Here is a 19,207-nt window from a genome sequence, read left to right as displayed (position 1 = left end):
GTTTATTTGATAAGAATCATACTTTAGATCATGTTTTTTTAACATAAAAATAAGATGCAAGCAGTTGATTTTTAAAGGTCTTAAAAAACTTACATGAATGCTATAATCACATGATTCAAAACTTATTTTCTATTAAATAATGCTTGTAAATCATATTTATAGGTTCTGGTCAACAAAAAAAGCTTGAGAAATTTCCAAAATCTAAAGCTTCTAATAGGTAAGAGAGCAACCTATCATTACTAATATATACATAGGGAGAGAGGGAGAGAGTAAATATTGGTTACTAATAAAGGTAAGGAGCTAATGAATAGAAATCACTATTTTCTTCAAAAGTTTTAAATTTTTTGTAGATCAAATGTTACAGATATGATCTACAAGGCTTATTTAGTAGGAAAATTGTTTTGAATCATGTGATTATAACAAGTAATTATGTTTTAAAGGAGACCAAAAATCAGCGGCCCACAATGTGCCAAAATTTCATAACTCAAAAGATCACTTTTTTACATCAGAAAATCACAATCCAAGGCTTGATCCTTAGCAAACAAGCCATGTTGAATGTTGAACACATCTACGTAGTTAGATAATTGGGTCGATACAACTTTCACCTATGATTTCTAGCTCATTAGTTTCTTACCTTCATAAGTAGCAAATATTTTCAAATACACACACACACACACACACACACGATGCTCCTGGTGCATCTACTCCTTTTTAATAGCCATTGGATCTTTTGCGATCCATCGGCTATAATGCATCTTAAATATACATGTAACTTATGTAAATTGAAGCTGCGTGCTTTTCCAAATTCCCATTAAAAGGAAAACTGAGCATTTTGAAAGCAAGAAAAATTCTCATAAAAAAAATTCTAGAAGAAGTTTTGATATCATAACTCTTCTAAATAAAAAAAAACACTTGTTTGTGTAGCATGAGAAATACAGATGTATTGTGAGTTAATGAGTTGCTCTAATAAAAAAAAATTATAGGAAAAGTTCCTCCACCCCAGTGGAGGAATTTTTCCTATAAAAAACAACACTTTTTAGAAATACTCTTTTCAAAAATTCTCTTGTGTGGAATACTTGAAAAAGTTATTTTTTCTTTCCTACTTGCATTTTTTCTACCAGTTTCTCGCTTACAAACGTGCCTTTAAGATTTACTTTCTTAAATGTTACATCTCTCTCTCTCTCTCTCTCTCTCTCTCTCTCTCTCTCTCTCATGCATACGTGGATTTCTCTTTCTCTCACATGACATGGAGATGGTTTGCGCACACATGCATCCATGTCCATCCATGTTGGACATATATGCACGTGAGCATGCCATCATGCTAACACATGGATGCATAAATGATGGCATGCTTTCACATGCATCCGTAGATGATGGCATTCTCACACATGCATTCATGTCTAACAACCATGTCTAGCGTGAAAGGGCATGAATGCACATGTAATCATGCTATCATCCATGTCTATCCACGTATTCAAGAGAGAGAGAGAGAGAGAGAGAGAGAGAGAGAGAGAGAGAGAGAGAGAGAGAGGCCCACTAAGAAGCATCTCCCGCCTATAGATCTGATAAACTTGGCAATGATAGGAATCGTTAAGGCTTCAGACTCCATTACGACCCCACCGCCTACATTGCCTAGTGTGCATGCTAATATTTTATTTGTTGAAAGAAGTGCAAGTCAATCTCACCCACTGCCTACATTGCCACCCTAATTACCAGGAAGTCGTCTATCCGTTTCCAGAAATTATTTGAGAAATGTAGCCTTTCAAAAAAACAGTAAATGTATTCAGCCTCACGTTAGTATATTCATTACCTATCTAAAAAAACATTCATTAAGCACCAGGGGGTCACACTTGGTTTTTCTACGAGTGCCAAGTTTTGTTACATATTTTTACCGTTGCTTGCCTATCACGTAAGCTTTGGGTGCTATTCAATGCATAACAACTAATTAAGCCAACTTCAGTTGGTTAATACGAATCATCTTCTAGGCTATCTCTATTGTGGGATCGCCTGTAATACGGGCAAGATGAGGAGTCCCCAGTCTACTTGAAGTCTAAAGAAACCGGAGCCCGTAAGCGAGCTTCAATTTTCATGGAGCAGAAACAGTGATCGGGCTGAGTATTGTACAGGGTACTCGGACCACACAAAACACAGAAAATCGCTACACATGTAGCAATTTTTGCTGCACGCGTAGTGACTTTCTGGGTTAGTGTTTTACACAAAAAATCGATGCACGCTTTAGCGCATTAAAGAAAGCGGTAGACAGCAGAAGCACCACAGCGTAGCTCCCGGTGGCCAAGTTGATCTTGGCCACCAGTTGTGAGAAAACTGGGTCTATGTTAGCCTAAGGATGTGCTGATCAGCTACCAGCATCACATGTAGAGCTTATGGGATCATAAGATGAACTCGTTTGTAGGATTAGAACAACGCGGTGGAGGAGGAGGAGATTGAGAATGAGAAGAGAGCTTCGTTCTGTTTAAAAAAAGAGGAGAGTTTCATTGTTTCCTTCTCTTCGTGAGATGATTATTGATGATACAAACATGAAAGATGGCAAAGATAGCCAGGTATTTAAATACATTGGGAGTGAAAGTAGAATGGTTCCCGTCTTTCAATTCAAAGGGCAAAAGAAAAAAAAAATTGAAAATGGGACCCACCCAGCTGCCAACTTCAAAATGCCTAAGGTCAACGCACGGTTGGATTTGTATATATGACCAGGCACACCTTTGACTTGTGAGAATGGTTAGCAGCACGAAAGAGGCCGTGGAAAATGCCGTCTTGCTTACTGTGGTCGCCAATGGCTTCATCTGCCCCATGTTTAGTTTGTCAATATTATCGGCCCCCCATCTTATCCTAACCTGATTTCCAAGTTCACAAGCAGTCAAAAACCAAGTATTTTGATAAACCTGGCTTTATAAAACCGTGCTATAGTGGGCCATATACCTGGTCACCCTTTGCAAGGTCATTACAACACTATATTTCAAACCCTTCGAATCCACACCTACTGATGCCCCCATGTGGATGCACATCTTGGTCGTCAATCTGTGAAGGTGGGTTGTCATAATCCATCAGCACTGTTGGTCAATTGTGGTTTTTTTAATTCAGGCTGGAAATGATTTGCGTATTGGTGGTCTCCCATTGTATCCTTTTCCAATCGATATGCAAAGATAGGCCTACAAATTGGTGATTTGCTGCCTGAAGGTTGTAGTATAGCATCACTCACGCAAGACACAAGAGATATGGAATTCTTTCTTCTTCTCCTTGTTGCCTTCCTCCTTCCCACTGCCTCCCTATCTGACGACCCTCTCGGAAAGATATGTCATGACACCAGCGGGAATCGAACGGTGCGCCTCCGTGAAGTCGGAAATACGCTTCTTTCGGCGATAGGCAGATTCGATGAAGGGTCTTACCAAACTTTCATCAAAGGTGGTGGTGGTGGCATAATGACCATCGACGGCGAGGGCTCCTCGCTCATCCAAGGCATGGTGCAGTGCAGGGGAGATATTAACCTCAGAGACTGTCTCTCATGCTCACAGGATGCGGCCGCCCAACTCGCAGCTCAGTGTCCGAACCAAGCCGATGCCCGGATCTGGTACGACTTCTGCTTCATGCGCTACGACACGAAGTTATTCTGGGGTGTCGAGGACTCTGGGTCCGGAATCATTTACTGGAATGTGAACACTGTCTCCAACAGAGCCGTGTTCGAGAGGAAGCTCATGGGTGTCATGGACAGCGCAAGGGCCCAGGCTCTCAAGCCTAAAAGTGTCAAGCTAGGGCTCAGTAAGGTGAAGCTGTCGCGGTTCAATGAACTCTATGGGCTGGTCCAGTGCACCGGAGATATATCCCGAGCAGACTGTGCTAAGTGCCTGTCTGATGCATATGCCAATTTCAAAAATCCGGGCTCTTTATGCAAAGATCGTGAAGGCTGCCGAGTGCTTTACAGTAGCTGCTACGTCCGTTATGAGATGTATCCTTTCTACTTTCCTCTCTACTCCCCTAAGCCCACTCCGGTTGCTCATGCTTACATATCTCCCAAAATCAATCATTAACTAAAACTATGAATGTAGATTGGGCGTTCCATATACAAGGAATAAGCGAATAAGAAGGGCAGGATTAATCTGTGGTCCTAGATGCTCCTTCAAAGAGATGAACGGCCTATATCTTACTAAGCTGTACTGTAATAAGATTGGTTTCATTATGACCTAAATGCTTAATCATGAAAGGCAGATCTGGCCTGGTCCACGGTATGGTTTCGGAAATTCAGGAGCAGATCCGGTCAAACCTTGTCTCCTACGTGTATGAATGCATTGGCAGCCAACTCAGCCCAGTTGTGGGTCCAATAAGATGGCGGATCGGTTAGAATCACAAGACTATTAGGTTTTAGGTTCGAATCTATAAAAAAAATATAAAATGATTATATTGTACAACAAAAATAAAGTCTTTTAAAAAAATGCTCCACAATTTACCCAATCTGCCAAATGGACAATTCCGCATGTTCTCAAAATTTTAAGACCATTTTACCTTTCTCATGTGCTAACCCCATGAATTTCGCAACCCCCATGCGAATTTTCTCAAAAAACTGCAGAACAACCTCTATTCTCATATCTATGTATCAGTCATCTAATATTGAAAACCCACATTTTTATAGTCGTTGGAAAGCTGAGACATAAATCTCAAACTTTTCTGTTTTGAGTTAGAACAAAAAATCCATCTAGGTTTCTTGTTTCTCAGATCCAAAAACAGAACAATTTTTTTTTTGTAGATTACAACTGAATAGTCTGTGTTTCAAAAGAGAATTTTTTCAAACCGTTCATCAGATTGATGTGATCATTGTGACATTAAAAAGTTAAAGCCTTAATCTTCTTTTGTTATTTTTTTTGTTTCTCTGAATTCTTGGCACAAGTAACCATAAAAAACATATAATCACTAGGATAGGTGCAACTGCATCTATTCATCTCCTATTTTAGAAACATTCTTGGGGTTGTATCTCTCCACTCGTTCATTATTTTTCAGTGAATAAAATATCATTGAAAATATATTTTTGTCTATAGTCTTTATTTTTTTGTACAGTTTTTCAGATTCCTTCATTTTCTATGTCAAAAATCAACTAAAAGATAAAGTACTACTGATGAAGTATTGTCAATTTAATGCAATAGTCATCGGAAACTAAATGTCGCATTTAATGCAATAGTAATGTTGCATGATGAAAAGAAATTTTGCATCACCGCATATGAAACTTCATGAATTCTGCAAACATTTTAGGAATTTTGCAAACTTTTTAGAAATTTTGCGATGAACTTTCCAAATAGTGTCACGATTTTTGTATTATAGATGTGAAAATCGTGAGGAATTTTATCTGGAGGTTGCAAAAAAAATTTTTCTTGAGAAATTTTTTATTTTCCCCCACCATTCGTAGGAGAATTGTTGAAAAATCGTAAGAGGAGGCGAATTTTGAGGTTTGTGAAAATAGGGCACCGGAATACAAAAAGGGGTTGAGAAACAAAGAATCTTTTTTTCATAAAATGAAGTCTCTCATACATTACATTGAATTCATTCTTTTACAAAATGAAGTCGCTCATAAAATTTATTCTTTCGTAAAATGAAGTTGCTTATACAACGCATTCATTCCATTTTTTTACAAAATAAAGTCATTCATACATTGCATGGGAAGAAAATATCATCATCATCTAACAAATCTTAGGGGCTTTCACAGTTCATTAGAGTTGAGGCCCTCCATCGATTCTACATCATCATCCTTCACATTCTCTATGATGAAAACAGATTATCAGTTGATCAACTTTTGGATTCTCGAACAACTCACATACTTTTAGTTTTCTATCCTACCCATACCATAAAATCTCATTGTCGATGTTTTTATCAAAAAAACTCACTATCGATGAAGTATTATCCAGGATTCAGATCTGGTTGCTGATGAGACCCATATTCTGTTGTAGTTTGGATCCTGACCCAATTACTGTTAAAATCCATATCCAAACCTAGAATTTATACCCGATTCAACCTTAATCAAGAGGTTGTTCAAGGTGGTCTATGTCAAGATTGTTGGGCTCACCCAGTGCAAGGCGTAGTCTGATCACTCATGAGAAGGTGAAAGCTCAGTTGTATCCTAGGAGTGTAGTTGCACGAATACCCATTGCACCAAGGATTTGATCCTAAGTGGGGCAACTATCATGTGAAAGGCAGTGTGTTTGCACATGCCTCCAAGCTCACTGTTCTCATCTCAATTGCTAGACTAACTAAGTAAGGTAAAGAAAATTCAACATGCAATATATCCACAAAATATTGCAATATTTCTCTCATAGCTAACCACTAGTTTTTTGATGAATTTGTGGTTATTTATGATGGTTTTACCCTTCCACTAAAGAATACAAGCCCATTTCACTGTCACGGATCCAATGGAACTCTCAGTTTTAGCGAAAGTCAAATTTCATCAGCGGAACTGAGAATTGCTTATACATCAAAATAGCAAAACTCACTTTTCGCCAGTTAACTGAGAATTTCATTTTAAAAAAAAAATCTTTCATTATTGAGTTTTATGATTTTTTTGAGTTGTGCTCATCTGTATAAAAAAAGGTGAAATTTTAATAATTAAAAAATTGGGCTCATAAAGATGTGTTCTTATGTGTTGCTCTCATAAGAGCTAAAATAGATAATATGCAACTTTCCTTGAAATTCCATGTTGGTATGTTGGATATCTCCGTCCAGCAGGGATCCTGGGAGTGGATATCTGCCATGCAAATTTTAATAATTAAAAAATTGGGCTCATAAAGATGTGTTCTTATGTGTTGCTCTCATAAGAGCTAAAATAGATAATATGCAACTTTCCTTGAAATTCCATGTTGGTATGTTGGATATCTCCGTCCAACAGGGATCCTGGGAGTGGATATCTGCCATGCCTATTTGACACAGCCAATCATAACAGCATTTCATGTGGAGCCTGTACTATGTAGCTGTGGGCTCCACAAATGCTGTCATGTGATTGGTCATGGCACATACCCATGGCACCTAGCCGCTCCTTTGATCTCAACTCATCTTCGTCCAACATCCAAACACTATTTAAACATAAATGGATATAACCCATCATTCAAGACTGCAAGTTGAGAAGTGGGTCAACGTAGCGTCCATGCTCAACCAATGACACAAGCTTGGTACTTGGAAATTACCTAGCAATATCTTTTTTGTGATATTGATTTTAACTGTATGTTATGCACAATATGACTTTCTGTTTGTGATAAATGGTGGATACAAACTGTGTGGTGGTAGTGTGACTTGAAAGGAACAATAAAATTTTGCAAGGACTCGTGTTCTGGTTAAATGGCCATATATTACAAAATTTAGTCAGAAATACATGATTGCGATACTGTGGTATGGGAAGGAACTGACTTTTCTTGGATTGGAAAGGCCAGACATGATCATACGGACAGACTGAACTGGTTTCTTAGTGATGGTAGTTTTGTCTCCTATTATATGGTCTTGATTGCTATATTTGTTTACTCATATCTGTTATTTGCGAGACAATGCTTTCTGAAGTTTAGGCCATTGATATGCATTATGTTCATAGATGCAACTTTTTTATTTTTTGAAAGAAAAGAATCACTTTTATTAAAAAGATAGGAAAAAGCTTACATATGTTGGTGACAAGGAGTCACTCGTATAAACACTAGCAACAAGCTAGAAAATTACAGGAAGAGAAACCCAAAGCCAAATGCAGCAAGCTAAACAAATTCACGAGAGCAGAGGCTATAAAAAGGTTGCTTAATTCCACCTACTTCTGTCAGATCGGAAACCGATCAAATTAACTGTCACACCACTTTGCCTGTGTACATTTATCGAACGACTAAAATCATAATTATTGAAGCAAAACGGTCCGATTAATCATCTTCCACAGAAATATAACAGTAACCAAATAGTTTATCCATGTCCAACCAGCAAAAAATTTACACCAGCAAAGATGCCACTGAAAATGAAATGGCTATCCTTTCAGCCTGAAAGAAAATGACTAATGTCTAATTTGACGAAGACAGTACTATGAACACACACCACCAAGATTTCTTCCCGCACTTTTGATTGCCGGAGGCTCATTTACCCACAGATTGGGAGGTCTAATGCCCAATTGATGGCATTTCCAACAGAGCTAATATAAAGAAATGGATCAGGAAAAAAAGAAACATCAGTACTTGGACCTTCTGTTTCTATTCCATGCCACTCAATCTGAATGTCAGAACAAACTCCTGTGAATCCCATAAGTTAATCGTCCTAGTCTCTTTGATATCATCATGCATATAAAAAGCAAATCTGATAAGTTAGTTTTGGGGTGCTAGCAGGTGTTCAACCATCCAGGCATTCATCCCATGATTCTTGGAGTTTGACTTGTTGGGTGTAAGAAGAGGAGAGGAGGGAATTCAAATAATGGAAAACAATGGAGATCACTCTTTTTTTGGAGTATGTTTGGACTTGATGATGTGGAATAGTCCCATATTGAAGAGTTTCAAGAATGTTGTGGGCTTTATAACCTACATGAAAGCTCTTACACTTGTTCCAAAAAACAAGGGAGTGGGATGACTACCACACACGTGTGCATGCCCGCCCACCGTGCCGATTCGGGTCAGGTAATTGGCTTTGATCTGTTCGTGGGTTATAAAAACGTGGTTAGGGCTGGGGTTACGAACACAGAGGAAGTCACCTGACTCTTCATTTTCTCTCTTTCTGTTTCTATCTTTCTTTTTTGCTCTCCTGAGTTTTCCCAGAAAGAGGTTTTCTGCAACAGTGGTTTCGAGAGGTTGTCTTCGAAGGACGATCTACCGTCGGAGTGCACCGATTCGGATCATCGAGACTATTGTATCCTGAGAGAAGGACGTTGAACCCCATTTGCACCGTATGTGGAGGCAAATCTTCTCTAAGGGGAGTACTTTCGTATGTCTTAGCCTATTACATAGTATTAACATATTTCTTTTGTTTATATTATATTCTATGCATCTGTTTGGTCATTTGCTTTTGTCTGGATTTTGGTATTATGTGGAAATTGACATGTTTGCTTCCTATTTATGTTTTGATCGGTTGCTAATCATGATTACCATATTGATACTTGTTCTGATTTCTATCATGATGTTGGTTGTGAAACGATGTGATCTGAATATGATCCAATAGTCTTAGAGAAAATTCTAAGCATGTCGATTACATTCGGTTTTATACCAAAAGTGGACATGTCCGGTATGCCAGATAAATTTGCCGGTCAGAATTTCAAGTGTTGGCAACAACGCATGAAAATCTGATTCATGACGATAGGTTTGTTATCTGTTCTGAAACTCGAATGCCCTTCAGTTTCTGAGACTGACCTTGATCTTGCTGCGGTTAATGCGGATGTAGAGTGGAAAGATAAGGATGGTATATGTTGTTGTTGCATTCTGTTAGCTCTGTCCAACACTTTGTTCAATGTATATTGTTCCTCGTCCACCATTGTTAAAGCCTTATGGGATCAACTTGACAAAAAGTATAATACCGAAGACCAATGTCTTGAGAAGTACTGATCAGTTGCCAAGTTTCTGAAATATCAGATGGTAGAGGGCACGTCCGTCACTGAATAGGCACACGAGTTTCTGTTGTTGCTCCACAATTTGGCTGAGGCTGATATGAAACTTCCTAAGAAGTTTCAAGTTATGACCATCGTGGAAAAAAATTTTAAGTCTTGGGTAGACTTTGGTATGTCTCTCAAGCACCGTAGAGGAAAAATCTCTTTGGATGATCTTATGGTAGCCATAGCCATTAAAGAAGAGCATATGAGTCAGAAACAGGTTGTTATGCCAACTGAACAAGCTAAAGTAAATATGATGACCGGATTTTTTAAAGGCAAGAGACAAAAATCAAAATCTGCAATGAAAAACCAATTTAAACCTAAGGCCAAAATCCAGAAAAACGCAAAGAACAAACCATGCTGGAACTATGGACAGGTTGGGCACTGGGCTAAGGAATGTCCTTCCAAGAAGGTCAATGCTCATAGAACCACAAATGGAACGCCTCAAGTCAATATGGTGACTAAGGTTGTTGAGACCAGTACTGAGTATGCTTCTGTTAACCCATAAATCTATCTTGCTTATGCGCCAACTGAGTGGTTGGTTGACACTGGAGCTAATGTGCACGTTTGTGTTGATAAGTTTGTCTTTGTCTTATACCAGGCTGTTGCAGGCAGATCCGTGACTATGAACAATTCAACGACTGTAAAGGTGTTAGGGAATGGACGTGTGGATCTAAAGTTTCCTTCAAGACAAGTTTTATCTTTACACGAAGTGCACCATGTGCATGTAGTTAGAAGAAACATTTTAAGTGGTTCATGTCTAGTTAGAGAGGGTTATGAATTTAACTTTAAATGTATTAAAGTTGTTATTTTACATTCTGGAACCTTTATTGGCAAGAGGTATTTAGATGATGGTTTATTTAAACTTTGTGTTGAAAATATTTGCAGTAATAAATTAGAGAATGATATTTCTTCTTATTCATTGTCTAATGTTGCTTATAACATAGAATCATCTGATTTATGGCATAATAGATTAGGTCATGTGAATTTCAATTTTGTAAAATGCATGATGAACTTGAAGATGATTTTTTAGCATTCCATAGACAAAACTAAAAAATGTGAAATTTGTGTGCAAGCAATACAATGTAGGAAATCATTCCATATGATTGTTAGAGATTCTGAAATATTGGATCTGGTGTACACATGTATCTATGAGTTTAATTGAGTGTTAACCAGAAATCATAAAAAGTATTTTATCAGTTTTATAGATAATGACACTAAATACTGTTATGTGTATCTGCTAAAATCAAAAGATGAAGCTTTTGATAAGTTTCTTATTTTTAAGAATAAAGTAGAAACACAAACTGGTAGAAAACTTAAAAGATTGAGGTCTGATAGAGGGGGAGAATATACATCTAAAAAACTTGATGAATATTGTAAATTTGTTGGCATAGTTCATGAGTTTACCGCTCCATATTCTCTTCAATCTAATGGGATTGCATAAAGGAAGAATAGAACCCTAACAGACATGATAAATACGCTACTAGGGAGTTCTGAATTACCTACCTATATGTGGGGGGATGCTCTGAATAGAGTTCCTCAGAAGCATAAGGACACTAGCCCTTTTGAACTCTAAAGAAATAAGAAATCTAACTTGAAATACTTTAAAGTGTGGGGGTGTCTTGCAAAGGTACTTGCCCTAGAGCACAACAGGAAAAAGCTGGGTCCTAAAACAGTAAATGTTGTCTTTTTGGGTTATGTAGAGAACAACTATGCCTATAAGTTCTTAGTAATTAAATCTGAGATATCTGGCATAGATGTAAACTCTATTGTTGAGCTTCGAGGAGCTACATTCTTTGATGATGTATTTCCCATGAAAGTTGGTGTATCTCAGGATTTTACTTCTTTAGATATACATTCAACTTCTGATTCCATTCTCGAACATGTAGAAAGGATGACAAATGTGGGGGTTGAGCCATCTTATTTTCACCCTAGACCAATATAAGTGGTTGAAATAAGAAGCAAGAGACTGCGGATTACCAAGGATTTGGAAAGTGATTATATCACTTACCTTATCGAGGATGATTCTTCCACTTTCTGAGATGTGATGCCTTCACCGGAAGCAAGACATTGAAAAGAAACCATAAAGAGTGAAATGAACTCTATTATCTCTAATGGCACTCGGGAACTGGTTGACCTCCCTCATAGTAGTTCCACTATTGGGTGCAAATGGATCTTTAATAAGAAGTTGAAACCAGATGGATCTATTGATGAATACAAGGCGAGACTGATAGATAAGGAGTTCAAACAAAAGAAGGAAATAGATTATTTTGACACCTATTCTTCGGTTACTCGGATGACCATAATTAGGGTGCTTATTGCGCTAACTTTCATTTATGATCTCTTGGTTCATCAAATGGATGTGAAGACTGCCTTTTTATATGACGATCTTGAAGAAGAGATTTATATGCATCAACCTGAGGGTTATGTGGCTCCTGGTAATGAAAATAAAGTTTGTAGACTTGTTAAGTCATTATATGAAGTAAAACAAGCCCCTAAACAATGACATAAGAAGTTTGATAATATTATTTTATCATTTCGCTTTGTTGTCAATGAATCTGATAAATGTGTTTATTATAAAGTTAAAAGTGATGCATATATCATTTTATGCCTGTATGTAGATGATATTCTATTGTTTGGTTCAAATATGGGAATTGTGAATAAGACAGACATTTCTTAGTAGTAAATTTGATATGAAGGATATGGGTGTTGCAAATGTGATCTTAGGCTTAAAGCTGACTCGTTTAGATAATGGCATAGCTATTTCTCAATCTCATTATGTTGAGAAAATACTTGAGAAATTTGGCTATAATGGAGGAAGATCTGTAGCAACTCCATATGACCATTCTACTCCTCTTTATAAGAATACGACTGGAGTATTTGTGTCTCAATTAAAGTATTCCCAGATTATTGAAAGTTTGATGTATCTTGTAAATTGCATGAGACCGGATATTTCGTTCTCTATGACAAAATTAAGTAGATACACAAGTTATTCAAATCACACTCATTGAAAGGCATTGGACATGGTGCTTAAGTACCTGAAAGAAACTATTTCCTTGAGTTTGCATTACAAGAGATTCACTATTGTTCTTAAGGGATATAGTAATGCGAGCTGGATAGCCATGAACTCTGAGAGTTATGGCGTAACAGGGTATATATTTACTATGGGTGGTGGTGCAATCGCCTGGAGATCAGTAAAGCAGACCATCTTGTCTCGGTCTACTTTTGAGGTTAAGCACTGTGCTTTAAATATCACAGGAATGGAAATTGAGTGGTCAAAGGGACTTCTTGAGGAACTTTCTTTAATGAGCAAACTAATTTCTGCTATATCTGGGCATTGTAATAATATGGTCATAATTGCAAAAATCAAAAGCACAAAATATAATCAAAAGCAGAGAAGACACATCCAAGTCAAAATAAAATTTGTAAGAGAACTGGTATCTCAGTTAGTAGTTGTTGTGAACTATGTTGGATCCAAAGAAAACACAACTGATCCATTAACGAAAGGATTAGATAAGTCATTAGTCCTGAAATCCATAGAGGGGATGAGATTGAAACCCATCAATAGTTCATCTACAGTAGCAACCCAACCTATCTGAGTGGAGATTCCACAAAGTAGGTTCATTGTGGTAATAACAAACTGTAGGGTGAACTGGATAGCACCTTCTTAATGTGATACTATGTATCTGTGTTTGTTTCCCTGATTACTCTGGAAAGGTGTTGTAGCTGCAAGTTAAGGAATAGTTAAAACTCCGAATAGGTTCAAAGCCTTCTAAGTGAGATATTAGCAGTGCATCTCTGGAGAAGCCCATCTATGTGAGTATGATTGTGTGGCTGCAGTTTAAGAAATTGAGTTATTCCTAAAGTCACTCATGAAACAAGATTCGAGCGCATGGCCATTAAACGTGCTGCCCCTAAAGATTACAACCAGAACATTTATCGTGTTGTTGCTAATGGACACTCATACACCAAAGGTTCAAGTTCAAGACTTCAATTCACTTTGTTTCTGTAGGGGTAAAGTTAGTTAACTAAGATAGTGGTTCAAACCAGAAAGTACCATTACTGAAAGCATGATTTGTCCTGCTGCAGATTACTCCATCTTGCACCTTTGTTTCCTTATGTTTTCATTCTTTGAATTTGTGGGGGGATGTTGGGTGTAAGAAGAGGAGAAGAGGGAATTCAAATAATGGAAAACAATGGGGACCACTCCTTTTTTGGAGTATGTTTGGACTTGATGATGTGGAATAGTCCCACATTGAAGAGTTTCAAGAATGTTGTGGGCTTTATAACCTATATGGAAGCTCTTACACTTGTTCCAAAGAACAAGGGAGTGGGATGACTACTACACATACACGCCCGCCCGCCCACCGCACCGCGTCGTGTCGTGCTGAGCCGTGCCGGGCTCAGGCTCAGGTTCGGGTTTGGGTAATTGGCCCTTTTATGGCCATATCCTATCAGAGTCCAATGATCTTTTTGCCTCAATTTTTTGTTTTTATTTGGATTAGATAATGGGTTAAGAGAATGGATAACAGATAGATCCGTTATCCGATCACGACCCCTCGTATTTCGTAACGGGTCTCTTCCACGCTTTTGTAACCGTTCGTGGGTTATAAAAACGTGGTTAGGGCTGGGGTTACAAACACAAAGGAAGTCGCCCGACTCTTCGTTTTCTCTCTCCCTGTTGCTATCTTTCTCTTTCGCTCTTCTGAGTTTTTCCAGAAAGGGGTTTTCTGCAACAATGGTTCCAAGAGGTTGTCTTCGAAGGATGATCTACCGTTGAAGTGCACCGATTCGGATCGTGGAGGCTATTGTATAATGGGGGAAAGACATCAGACTCTATTTGCACCGTATATGGGGGCAAATCTTCTCTAAGGGGAGTACTTTCGTACGCCTTAACCTATTATAAAATATTAACATTTTTCTGTTGTTTATATTATGTTCTATGCATCTGTTTGGTCATTTGCTTTTGTCTGGATTTTGGTATTATGTAGAAATCGACATGTTTGCTCCATGTTTATGTTTCGATCGATTGTTAATCATGATTACTGTATTGATACTTGTTCTGATTTCGATCATGATGTTGGTTGTGAAACGATGTGATCTGAATTATGATCCAACATGACTATGATAAAGATTCGATCTTTCTCCCTTTCTATTGGGAGAGACATGCATCATGAGGACAAACAAATGCTGCCAGGATAGGAAACAAAAACAGAAAACATGGAAAGCGAAAACACGCCCTGACTGTTGGGAAAACTCAAAAATTTGAAAAATGACCTTACAATCAGATAGTCTCTTTTTTTTCTTCTTTCTTTTTCTTTTCCTTTCTTGATTGCTTGCATTTTCTTAATACATAATGTTCATACTCGGTCTGCCAGTCTTCCATCTAACTCCATGTGAAATAGTAGTAACACTTTTAAGAAACTACCTTTAAGAGTTTAGATTAAATCTTGAAAAATCTTGATCAGGATTTTGCTCAGTAAAGATAAATCAGTTAAAGTTTGTAATTTCTACAACTAATGTTACTCTTAATCAGTTCAAGTTGACGGATAGCCATAAGTGGGTTTTGACACCTCCATCTTAAAAGTTTCAAAGCAATGTTGTTTAAGGGCGTGTTTGAATCAAGGTTGTCAGACTAGGAAGCGGAAGCGGGAAAGGATACAGGAAGCAAAAGCAAGAAGTGATGTATTTTAAATAAAAAAAGCAATATAAGAATTAAATGCGAATTCAAATGGAATGCAAATAAAAACTAAAACAAAAGCGATTATTATTAAATTTCATGATTTATTAGTATAAAAATTAAATTTTTAACAAAATCTATAAATGATGACTGCTAATTTAGAGAAACCACATGAAAGTGAGTGAGAAGTGTAAGAGAAAACACATACAAAAACATGAAAAGTAGAGTGAGAGAACATATAAGAAGAATTGATGAAGTGTGTGAAAAACATAGAAGAAGCATGGGAGAATCGAGAATCTCATCAAATTTTGGAAGCTAGGAGTATCGCGCTTCCGAAACGAGTTTTCGAGAAGCAAACTTTCCACTTATCTAAGAAGCATCCAGTGACTCTGGTTTGAATGAAACAACAAATAGTCCTGCTGGACGGGGCCTGCCCACCTTATAAGCACGGGCACTATTTTTCCCCGACTTTTTCCACCAAGACAAATAGTCAGCAGTGCTTCAAACATGCCCTAAGAATAAATTCTGATGCCACCTCAATTTTCCCAAAATTTTTGGGCCTTCCCTACGTGTCATTTCCTGGTAATTGTCGATTTTGCTTGTGGGTAGATTTGGATTATGGAATAAGAAGGATCATTGGCAGGTGTACAAGTAAAAATTATGCACTCCTGTACCCACCTTTGACCAAGCCAACAACCTCTCACTCGTCCAGTCTGACCCCAAAAAATGCAGTCAACATGGTTTGTTTGCTACAGATCACACCTTCGATCATGTTTTATTTAAAGTGAAATCATGATCTTATGACTCATTTTGGTACATTGTGAGCTATTGATTTAATTTTGAGGTCATTTTATTAATATAACCTTATGAATAATACTTGTTTTTTTATTAAGCAACCCATGTAAATCATATCTATATGGCTTTTTTACTCTGTTAATTTGATTTGTCGATCCAATAAGGTGGGTGCATCCAGGTTTTTCTGTAAAAGCTCTGTTTCTTATATGTATTATGGTTCATGGCAATCTTCAAATCGTCATAAATTTAAAATAATTGACTACCAACAACCATTCCTATTACACACACTGTGTATATTAATCTAAATTCCCATTGTTTTCCCTTGCTTTGGGTAATTTCATTGCAGGAAACAAGGGGACTCCTCTCACATTGGTCATCACTCATCAAGGCACTTACACGTGCAATTTTTGGCTAGTTTGATTTCTCAAGTGTCTTGATTCATCTCTACATCTTGGTATTCTAATGAATGCAAGTGATTTCATCCACCACAAATCTTGTAAACACATGGTGGCATGTGAATGCTGAAACTTAGAAGAAAACACATAAAATCAATTCAATGAGGTGAAAGATCAATTTGGTGCTACACAGAGAGGTGCCTACGTTCACGTGGTTATGTCGTACACAAACTTTTTTTTTTTTACAGAGAAAGCTGTGGTTAGGGAGACTCCTACCAGTTATACAACTAGGGGTGGCAATTTCTGACAGGACCCGCCAACCCGACCCGCCAACCCGCCTCTTAGGCGGGTTCGGGTTGGGGGTATGCCAAGCCGGCTGACCCGTTTAATAAACGGGTTAGGCGGGTGGGTCAACCCGCCAACCCGTCTGCCCGACCCGTCAACCCGCCAACCTGTCTACCTGCCAACCTGATCCGTCAACCCGCCAACCCGACCCGCGAACCTGAAAACTTGTTTACCCGACCCAACCCATTTATTAAATGGGTTGGCGGGTCGTGTCGGGTTACCCGTTTATTAAACGGGTTGGGTTCGTGTTTGCCACAGCTGATCCGTTTAATAAACGGGTCGGGTTCGGGTTGAGGTATGCTGACACGCCAACCCGACCCGCCAACCCGACCCCATTGCCACCCCTATATACAACCATACCATTGGGATTCGAACTTGCAATGTCCAAACACAAGGTGACGTGCACTAACGGCTCCTGCCAGACAAGAGGAGCGATTGGTGTACAGAAAAGCTTCTTAGAAATCACTACATGACTAACTGAGCTTTGATATATTATGTAATTTCCAAAGCTTTGAGGGAGTAGCTGCCTATGGGTAATGGTGAGTGATCATACACCATAATTAAGATTCCCAGCAAGGCTAGGATTACATGATTGTGCTTTAACATACAATCGTAGGACTCTCGCGAGCGGGGCAATTTATGCATTTTAACTGTCATGAAACCTTTTTTTTTTTTTTTTGATGATGATGAAGCGGTTCACCCTCACCCAAGTGAGAAAAACCCGGGGGTAGGGTATCACAATGGAAGAAATCATGATTTTTTTAATTAGGATCCAAACTGTTTCATTCAAAATGAAAAATTTTAATAAATAAATCATCTTTAACATATCCATGGGGTCAGATTAATTATAGAAAACTCACACTACTTTTTGCGAAAGAGTATGGTACAGTCTTTTTTTGCCAATTATAGTTTTTTTGGGTAATTTCCCTTATACATACCCGCATTTTACCTGATATTCCAGTTCAGGTACCATATTTTCTGGAATTCCTGATACAGACCCAACTTTTCACCAAAACTGTCAAGTAGGGACCTTGGGTAACCTGCGTCACACAAAACGATGGAAAACGTTTTAAAGTGATTAAAATTTGGATTTTACCCTTATCACTGATGGATGCTTGAATGCCCTTTTAAAACACAAAAGTACCAAAGTACCCTTGTATTAAGAACTTAGCAACAACTGAAATGGATATGACCCACATTTTCTGTTTTGGATAACATATAACTGAATTTGGGTCAGATCCATGATAAATATATCTAGGTCTATTTGGGTCCATGTAGGAAGCAAACAAGCATTATGGTTGTTTTGAGTCAAAATCAATCAACCGACCCATTTTTTCACATAAAAATCAATGGGTTTAACCAGTTCTAGTGCATCCTGTATCATAGGGTTTCATTTCTAGCAAGATTCAAAATTTTGTTGTGAGACCTTAATTGGATCCACATTTAAAACTAGAACCAACCTTTAAAAATTGAATCTATAAATGGATCTGACATGTATTTTTTATACTAGATAGCATATATATGAATTTGGGTCAAATTGCGGGTTTGTTCAGATCCAAGCTAGAACCAGATAGGTTTGGGTCAGAATTGGGTCTAATGTGACCTTTTTTCTTATACTTGAAATACAATAACACTACAAGAAAATCGTGGATTAGCGACGGACTATATCCATCGCTAAACTGTTTAGTGACGGATTACCGATGGATAGAGGCCATCACGAATTTTTGCTCGCTAATTAGCGAAAAAACTTATCTGTCGTTAATTCTGTCGCTAATTTGCGACAACTTAGCGACAGACAATATCCGTCGCTAATCTGTCGCTAAATTTAAAAAAAAAATTAAAAAAATGATCCTTGTCGGGCGATATTCCGGCAGCAATAAGCCGGACTTATACCGCACCCGACAGGCATTGCACAGAATGATCGCTCTGCCTCATCGCCGGACTTGTATCATCCTCCGTGAACTGGTGCTCTCCGGCGTCGCCGTCCTCCGTGAACCGGCGTCGTCGTCCTACGTGAACCGGCGTCACCATCCTCCATAAACTATCCTCTGTGAACCGGTGCTCTCCGGCGTCACCGTCCTCCGTGAACCGGCATTGCCGTCCTCCGTGAACCAGCATCGCCATCCTCTGTGAACCAGCATGCTCTCCGACGTCGGTGTCCTCCGTGAACCGGCATGCTCTCCGACGTCGTCGTCCTTCGTGAACCGGCGTCGTCATCCTCTATGAACCGGCATCGCCGTCCTCCGTGAACCGGCGTCGCCGTCCTCCAGCGATCACTCTGCATCATCGCCGTCTACCATGAACTGACTTGCACAGCGATCACTCTGCATCATCAAAGTCGGTTTAAATCGAAAATTAGCGAGGGAATTTTTCCGTCGCTAATTAGCGACGGAAAAATTTCCTCGTTAA

General features: G+C 38.4%; 1 pseudogene; it reads left to right on the top strand.

Moving 5' to 3' along the window:
* Window positions 1-3,233: 3,233 nt before the first annotated feature.
* LOC149812512 (cysteine-rich repeat secretory protein 55 pseudogene) lies at window positions 3,234-4,043 on the top strand (annotated as a pseudogene).
* Window positions 4,044-19,207: the final 15,164 nt, after the last annotated feature.

The sequence above is a fragment of the Nuphar pumila genome, chromosome 17 (genome assembly GCF_984573655.1).
Source record: "Nuphar pumila chromosome 17, dmNupPumi1.hap1.1, whole genome shotgun sequence".
In the NCBI taxonomy this organism is placed as follows: Eukaryota; Viridiplantae; Streptophyta; class Magnoliopsida; order Nymphaeales; family Nymphaeaceae; genus Nuphar; species Nuphar pumila.
Note: the sequence above shows the minus strand (reverse complement) of the source record. Positions and strands in the feature narration are given on the sequence as shown.